General features: G+C 39.2%; 1 long non-coding RNA gene across 1 annotated transcript; it reads right to left on the reverse strand.

Annotated features, from left to right (window-relative positions):
• Positions 1-1,482: 1,482 nt before the first annotated feature.
• Positions 1,483-2,062, reverse strand: LOC130134939 (uncharacterized). The gene is made up of 2 exons (XR_008814461.1): positions 1,946-2,062; positions 1,483-1,829 (listed from the first exon to the last, which is right to left on the reverse strand). It is a non-coding gene; the product is annotated as an uncharacterized LOC130134939 (long non-coding RNA).
• Between the last annotated feature and the right edge of the window lie 6,818 nt (positions 2,063-8,880).

Raw genomic sequence — 8,880 nt, forward strand, 5'->3', positions numbered from 1 at the left:
GAGAAAAGGTCAACTGAGCTCACTTCCATCAGATGTTTTAAGTTTCTTTTTTTGAAGAGCTCCTTCATCTCTCTTTTGGCCAAACAGCAGCTCCCTGATTAAATGGTCGAGTAATGTCTATTTAACCACCGAAGTGGTTGGTCTAGTGGTGTAGGGCTTAAATCTCTCGAGGGATTTCGACCCCCTGGTCACGGGTTCAGAATCCCCGTCGATCTTCGGTCTCAGGAAGCCTTGATTTGTCTACGGAGTAGATTTGATTGTATCATGATGTAGGGTAACCTTGACTCTATTTCCACTAGCACCACGGCAGGGACGCGGTTGTTACTCGCTAAAAATAAACAGTAATTACGGCTTAAAATGAATATTCTGTCTAGTGCGTGGATCTTTTATAACTCTCAAGGAGGGTCGCTAATGCTGGTCGCCCTTTTTTACTCTTCTAGTTGATCAAAGAATGGTGTTTATTCATGATTAAACTGAGAGACATGGAAATATGCAGAAACAAAGATCTCCAATTTTGAAAGCAGTAGATATATAATGATCTTTCGTTAGGAATATTGCATCAAAAGTCCCGAATGTTTTGCCTCACGTGCAATAAAGTCCTAAATACTTGAAAAAGCGCTATTTTATCCTGAACATTTTGAATTCGGTGCAATCAAGTCTTCCTGATAACCGCTCGATCAATTTTTGCTAACATGATAAGTCGGGATTGGACATGGCGTTTTTTAATAATTCAAAGCATATGTGGCGCTGATGTGGCTCCACGTCATAAAATAGGCCAAATGTTGAAAAATAGAAAAAACAAAAATAAATTTTTTTTGGAAAAAATAGAAAAAGGCTAAAGCTATGAAAAAGAAAAGGGAAGAGAAATAGCGCAAGTTGGCGTGAGGGTTTGAAGATTGAGGGCCGCGGTGCTGCCCCACATCATTGGCGAGGGCCGGCGAGTAGGGGTGAGCGGTTCCAGGTTCCGGTTCGGTTCCGCTTGGAACCTAGAACCTACCATTGGGTACAGGTTCCTCATTTTTTTGAACCTGAAACCTACCCGTCAAACCGTGGAACTTGGAACCTACCCTGTCACAGGTTCCAGGGTCGGTTCCAGGTTCCAACAGGTTCTTTTTTTTAATTTCGTTTTTAATTAAACAAAACGAAAATAAACGCAACAATGACTAGTTATTGAAAAACAATATTTCGCTTAATAGAAAGGGGATATTATCTAACAACCTAGATCCATTTATGCAGAATAGAAAACACCAAGAGTTCAGCATCATATAACTTTATTATCAATGGATCAGTGCAAATATATTTAGTAGAATGATATTGTCAATAAAAGGCCAATTAGCAAGGCCAATTAGCAACACCAATAGCAAACCTCATTAATCTAGGAAAGAAACTTAAAACAATATAATAGTGGAGGAGGCAAAAACTAGCTAATTAGGACTCAATATTGCAAAGAGATATCTTCTATACAAAAAACAATAGAGGACATATCGCAATGTCGTAAAGGCATTTATACAGCTAAGCCCCCTTTGTGCAAGGCTTACTTTGCTGATGTTCAACTTAAAAATCATTGGAAGGGATAAAATGAAAATAAATCAAAGGAAAACAATCCAAAGGTCCACCACTTAAGACATACATGTTTACTGTCAGAAATCTTCTTACTTTCGAACTGCATAAACTGGGCCAGTGGCAGCCCCAGCACCAGTATGCAGTCAACATTGTAGGAAATGCAAAATAGACGAAGAGGAAACGAAACCTACCTCTTGCAGCATAAATCATTGCCAATTCCTGAAACCGAATATCATAACAGATGCCTATACCAATACGTCCAACGTCTGCATAGAGCCAAAAAGAAAAGAAAAGAAAAGAAAACAACTCAAACAACAGATAGACCAGAAGACTCAGGCAACTAAATGTTCCATACATAGTTACTTAAGGAAAGAAAAGTTACCTTGCAGTGCTTGGCTTTCAGCACTCCAATGGAACCAAAAACACAGCAAGCGTTGTACAATTGATCACCACATCTTTCTGGGATTGAACTGCCCACTATGGTAACCTTCAAGCCCTTGTCCACGGCCTCCCGAATCGCGTCGCGAGCATGGGCAATGTTCCTCTCTTTATCCGCCGTCACCGAAAGTTGGCATAGCCCGATCTGAAACTGAAACCACACCACCCAAAGAAAAGACGTCAAATTTCGAGGTCGCATCGATGATCGAAGTCGAGGGGTTCGAGCCCATGCCTTGGCGAGGGGAGGAGTAGGCATAGGGAGCGCAGGCGGAGCCCTCGCTTGCGCGGGCGTCAACTGACGCTTACTCTTGTCCTTGCTCGCTCCCTTCTTGCACCTCCAGCCACAGGCCGCTCGATTGGTCACCAAAAAAACCCAGAATCGGAAATCCGCCGTGGATGAGCCGGACCGCGGTTGATGAAGACAGAGGAAGAGCCGAGGCGGACGCCGAACGGAGTGAGGAGAGGCGAGAGGGTCTCGTCGAGTCGTGGGTGTGGGGAGTGGGAGAGAGGGCGCAACGGAGGAGCAACCGAGAGAGAGAAATTTGTGAAGAAAAGTTAGGGTTTTTATTTTTTACTAGGAAGAGCGTCGGTTCCGGTTCCGGGTACGGTTCCCGGTTCCGAAACCAGGAACCGGAACCGGCGGTTCTTGAAAAATTGGAACTGAGAACCGGAACCGCCCACCTTAGAACCGGGAACCGAACCTTACCCGCCGGTTCGATTTTTCGGTTCCCGGTTCTACCCTGGAACCATGCTCACCCCTAGGCGAGAGGGCTCACATGCCCTCAATGGTGACGTGGGGACGATGTCCTTCTTTCCATCTCTACTTTTTTTATTTTACTTTTTAAAAAAATCTTTGCCCTCTATTTTTAGTTTTTTTTTTCATCTTTCACTTTTTGGCTTTTTGGCTTTTCAGATTTTTTATTATTTTTGAAGTGGTGCCAAGACAAGCCGCATATGTTAAAAGTTATTTAAAAATGCCACATCGTACTCTAGCATGCCATGTTAACAACATTGGTTGAATGACCCACCTGAAAGACTTGATCGTACCAAATTATGAATTTGATTGCACTTTTTCAAAGGTTCATGACCGATTGCATGTTGGGCTAAACGTTCGGGACCGTCGATGAGATTTTCATATTTTTCATCGCTACAAAGTCAACACAAATGAAGAAAAACATTTTTTGCACGCATCCTAAGAATCCATGAGAAATCTAATAATATTTGTATATTTAATTGGGTACATGGAAGGCATGGTACGGAATTCCGTTTATTTAACACTTCGGAGCAACGCATTGCAATTATAAAAATGCTCAAGTTGAGTAGGTTGTTAATGCATGATTTAAGCAACGAGGATTAAAAAAAAGAAATCCTTGATTTTGCTGTCCTACGATCCTGGCATGCCCAGCCATTTTAATATTCTTAAATTTTTTTAAGCCGCTAAGACCACCAAATATGAATTTTTTTTACAGGATTCATAGTAGAAAAAAGTCGATTTAAATAAAATTCCATATTATTAAAGAAAGACACTGTAAGAGGAATTATTAAAAGTAACGGATAATACCACGAAAAACTCCAAACTAATACACTTGTGACAAATTTACCAAAAACTAATTTTTTGATCATCAAAAATCCCAAAATGGTATACCTATGATAATTTTACTTTATGCTAGTTTCCGTCAAATTTTACCTTCAAATTTCTAAGTTGGATGACACGTGACAGTTAACGGGTGTACCAATTTGGGGTTTTACCCTCCGTTTGTTACAAATGTATTAGTTTGTGATTTTTTGTGGTATTAATCCAATTTAATAGATGGTAAATTTGTCATAAATGAATTTTTAGGCCGATCCTGGCATGCCCAGCCATTTTAATATTCTTAAATTTTTTTAAGTTGCTAAGACCACCAAAAATGAATTTTTTTTTACAGGATTCATAGTAGAAAAAAATTGTTTCATATGAAATGCAATATATTCAAAGAAAGACACAGTAGGATAAATGATTAAAAGTAGAATGAGCTCATATATGATTTTCCATTTCTTGCAAAACTAACTCCACCATTTTTGTTTTCTCCATGCTTAGGCAATATAAAAGCACGATTGATCTCATCGTAGATATAACTAATTTATTATTTATACAAATTACACGATCAAGATATTCTATAATGTAGTAAAAGAGGCAAATGTAACAAGAGTGCCCAAAAAAAAAAACCTATACATGATATTTATGTTATCATTAAGGCTTTGTTTGTTTCGCGAAAAATAAATGATTCAGAAAACAACTTATGTTTAAATAATTTCGTGAACAATGAAAAAAAATTTCATTCATTTATTTTTGTGAGCTAATAAGTGACCATTTTTAAGAAAATATTTTCCAAATCATTTATTTTCTTCGAAACAAACGGGGCCTAAGTTATGTCGACAAACAGAAGAAGAGGCGGAATTTCATTATTTAGAATTCGGAGTACAACAGAAGTGAGAAACTCTCAAAATCCTAACTCTTACAAATGCACCACATCTCTCACCCGCGCAAAAACATTATCACAAAGTGTATATTAACACTAAATTTTCTAAAGAAACTGTTGAACAATCAAACTGGTTCGTGTTGCAGTGGCCAAAACCCCCCCGACCCCGGGACAACCTTAGCGAGGTTAGTACTGGGTTACAAGGTCGCAAACCAGGTAAAATCCAAGTCGAAATGAATAAGCTACCATAAGTAGTACGTTTAACACGAATTGTGAGATTAAAGACCCTTGTGCAAAAGAATTCTCATACACATTTTGGGACAGGCGTACTTCAAAACTTTTTTATGACCCGAAACATCCGAAACTTTCACTGCGTGTGAATGTTGACACGTAGATTCGCAGTTAATTTTCCATAGTTTTTTGAGACTTGGATAACGTTTCAAAGTTTGGTTGGAAAATAAAAGAAGAACCTTTTACTTTTACTTAATCCTAAACACACAAAAGCCTTCCGAACTTGTCGTCTAATAATGCATCTCATTTAGCTATCAAGCAAATTAGTATGACATTATCATACTAACTCACACTCTAACCTTTGAATAATGTAATTTCTTGACCTATTGATCTCCCAGCAAGATCAAAATGCTTTGAACAAGTGAATCCTCAGAAGGAAAGTCTATTCAATCGATTTTTTTTCTATATTTTCTAGAAAAGTGGTACGACGTGGTGTGCACATTACGAGGAGAGTCCCGGTTAAATAGGAATGTAATTAAGACAAATTGAATTAGATGGTACAAAGAGTTGAAGTCGGACTTGAATGTGGCCATTGAATGTGGTATTCACGCCCATAGTCTTTTTGCATCTAACTTTGCACGATGTTTCTGATGCCCACCCGGAGCAAATTATTAATTGGGAAGTTAATGTTTCTACGAGAGAGAGAGAGAGAGAGAGAGAGAGAGAGAGAGAGAGAGAGAGAGAGAGAGAGAGAGAGAGAGAGAGAGAATATTTAGAGCCAAAGCCAACTTATATCCCATCTTCCAACGGCTATTAAGGTGGCGCTTTGATTAGTTGTGGAAACTAGGGTTGCCTAAGGTTAAACGGATGTACTTATGCCGGTTTTCCTTTTGCTTTGGGCCAAAGCTTATGTCGGGTTTGAGTAAGGTTCATTTGAGTCTATAGGTGTCATCCTTCTCAACTTGAAATTACCTTATGTAACTTAGGTCAATAATTGAGGTCAATGTCGACGTAGGAGGGGATTTTCAAGTAGTCATCTGTATACGGGGGAAATTGCGTAGGGATTGGCAGAGACCTTGTACTAAAATAATTCTCATAGTACATCTGAACTGTGTTCCTAGATTAACTCATTCGAAGTATTGTCCGCTTTGGTCTGTTCCATACCGAGCTTTATGATTTTGTCCTTTGGCATACAAGTGGGCACTTTCTCAAGAGATCACCCATACTTTTACCTATCCCATATTGAGCATCATGATTTTGTCATTTGGCATACAAGTATGCACTTTTCCAAGAGGTCACCCATCCTTTGGCCTGTCCTTACAGAGCTTCACGGTTTTGTCATTTAGCTTATAAGTGGGCATTTTACCAAAGGGTCACCCATTTTGGTAGTTTTCTCACTTGAGCATGCTTCACTTTGGAGTTAATTCCAAATTTCGGTCAATGCACGGGTTTGTTTATTCTTGCAACATTCTCCATCCTAGAAGTCTGTTAGAAACTGCTCCTTGTCCAGACCTTCTAGCCCCAGTAACCACTCCCCCCTCTCGTCAAACCAAGTCGTTACAGGCCCACAGGCTTCCCCGTGGTTCATCCCCGGACCACACACCTACCTCTGATACCATATTGTGACATTCCCATATCAACTCACTCGATATATTGTTCGCTTTAACTCGTCCTAGACCGAGCCTCACATGGAATCAAGCCACCGTTTCTTGCCCTTTTTGGTAGAACTTGCTTGATTAGTTCATCTTGAATAAAAAAGAATGAACTTTTGAGTTAGATGATTGTCATGATCTACAATCTACATGACTTAAAATTCATCCCAAATCTTAATGAGGTACATGAACACATAGTAGAAATCAAAATGATGGATATGCATACACTTTTTAGTGCATGGCGGTGCTACTTCTAATCCCTTTTGTGAAATTAGCTTATTACATTACCTGTTTATGGAATAAAACCGTGTGGGTATAGTTGCATCATTTTGAATGAACAAGTTCCGCATGCATCCGGATCATGTGAGCCGACTCTATCTCAACCGTTAAAAGGTGCGGGTCTCATGTGAAGCCCGTGATCCAATTGACTAGAATTGGAATTAGCTCACATGCACGAACCGCATAAAAAGAGTTTTTCTTTTTGAGCTGGGGTTAACCATGAGCTCACTCTGGCTGCACCATGACTAGTGTAGCTAACAAGTACAAGTTTAGACAACGCAAGTTAGTCGTGCAATATTCGAACAAATAAAAAAGAAAGTTAGTCATGCAATATGTTGGCTCTCCTAAACGGTTGAAATCATGCGATCAATTTCAGATAAGATCGATTAGATTAATGATGAAGTTTAGTGCATCGCTGTTGTTTATTTAAAAAAAAAATTATGGTAATTAGATACGTGTCGAAGAAAGACGAGATCGAAGAGAGAATCTACAAGTAGACCCTCCTCAATTCAACAACCAATTTCTTATTACCCGCACGAGCTTTGGATTACAACAAGGTAATAATGGGGTTAGAGATTCCTTTATAATCCATAATTTCACCACCCAAAAAATAAAATATATTCGCTGAAAAGAATATTGACATATCGTGCATATATAGAAAAGAATTCTACTAGGAAACAAAATCAGAAAAAACAAAAACGACCTGATCCGACATGCACGTGATTCACTAATAATATTCTAACACAAATTCAATTAACAAAGTCGACAGTCATAACTTCTTCTTAACGATCTACTCTCTCTCAACCTGCCCTGATCCAAATCAAACCACTTTTTTTGGGTCGGATTCCATGCGGATGCAGGTCAGGACACATGTCGGGTCGCAAAAAAGGCATGCATCGTTCATGTTCGGGTTGGGCATCTTTGACAACCCCCCCGAATCGAACTGCTGACATCAATATAAGATTTTATACTAGTAAACATCACACAAACGTGGATCTGAGATAGGTGCGGTCAACAGAAGAAGAAAGAAAAGAATCAGAGAGAGCCTCCTCCCTAGCTTACCTTGAAATTGTAGGGTTCACAGATAATATTCCAGCGCAGATCAAATCAACAAAGTCGACGGTCATAAATTCTTTATTATGATCCAGTTCATGAAAAACACGAATGGATCCAACTCTGTCAACCTCCCCTCATTGAAATGGACGATGGAGGAGGGCATTTAAGTTGAGGTAGCAGCCATAAAAGATTTCTAGGGTTTAGTCACTTCGCCTCCCTCTCTTTTATCGAAACGCCATTAACGGATCCAATTCATGTGCCAACCCAGCACCACCAAGAACTTCTGAGGAGCTGTAATGGCAGCCATTAAGGACATTCAAGATTTTGAGCAGTGGAGGAGAAGACCATCGGAATTATTAATTTTTATTTTTTTAGGTATTTGCAAACTTATTAATGGCAGAATAAATTAGGGTATCCATTCTTGTGAAAAGAAACCTGAGGAGGAGTGCGATCGAATTGAAGGAAGACCAGCATGGGGGGCGTGAGTAAATCTAGATGCACTTTCCTATGAGATCCTTCAATGCCCTGTTTCATCCATTAAGATCACAGTCCGCTCTATAAATAAGAAAGATTGGCTTTTAATTAAAAAAATTTCGACAGTATGTGGTAAATGGTAAGTACGAGTGAATGAGCTATGTGGGCATCTACCGCTTCTTGCTCATCTGTAACACCATGAGCAGATCAAGAAAAATGGAAAGTGGAAAAGAGATCACGAGCAATGAACTACACCAACTACTCCGGTGTCCTCCGTAGGCCGCAGCAGCAGGATTTGGCCGGATTCGATGCTCGAGGAACTTGATCAAACGATTTGTCTGAGTAGGGCGACTTGATTAGAAAGCTTTACAGGGACTTCTTGATTAGAAAAGTAGTGAAGGTACGAAGATAAAAAGTACAAATCTTTCCTCAAATAAAATAAAAAGGGCAACAACTACTAAAAACCCAAAACCATACCAACACATTTACTTTAAACTTTTTTTTTGTGACAAAGAAAAATCCCAAACTTGTACATGTATGAGACATTTGCCCTTCATCAAAGTCCTATCAATGAGAACATTTAAAAATTTGTTTACATAGACGCCAGAAAGCAAACGGTGTTGACATGGTGCTCACATGACTTAAGTGAGATAAAATCAATGTTATTTTAGCTGAAAAATCATATAACGAAACATTGACGGAGGAAGGTAAATGTGTAGCATAGGTAT

This window comes from Syzygium oleosum, unplaced genomic scaffold (assembly GCF_021117445.2).
Source record: "Syzygium oleosum isolate NSW1041296 unplaced genomic scaffold, Sole_v2.1 Sole_v2.25, whole genome shotgun sequence".
Classification (NCBI taxonomy): Eukaryota; Viridiplantae; Streptophyta; class Magnoliopsida; order Myrtales; family Myrtaceae; genus Syzygium; species Syzygium oleosum.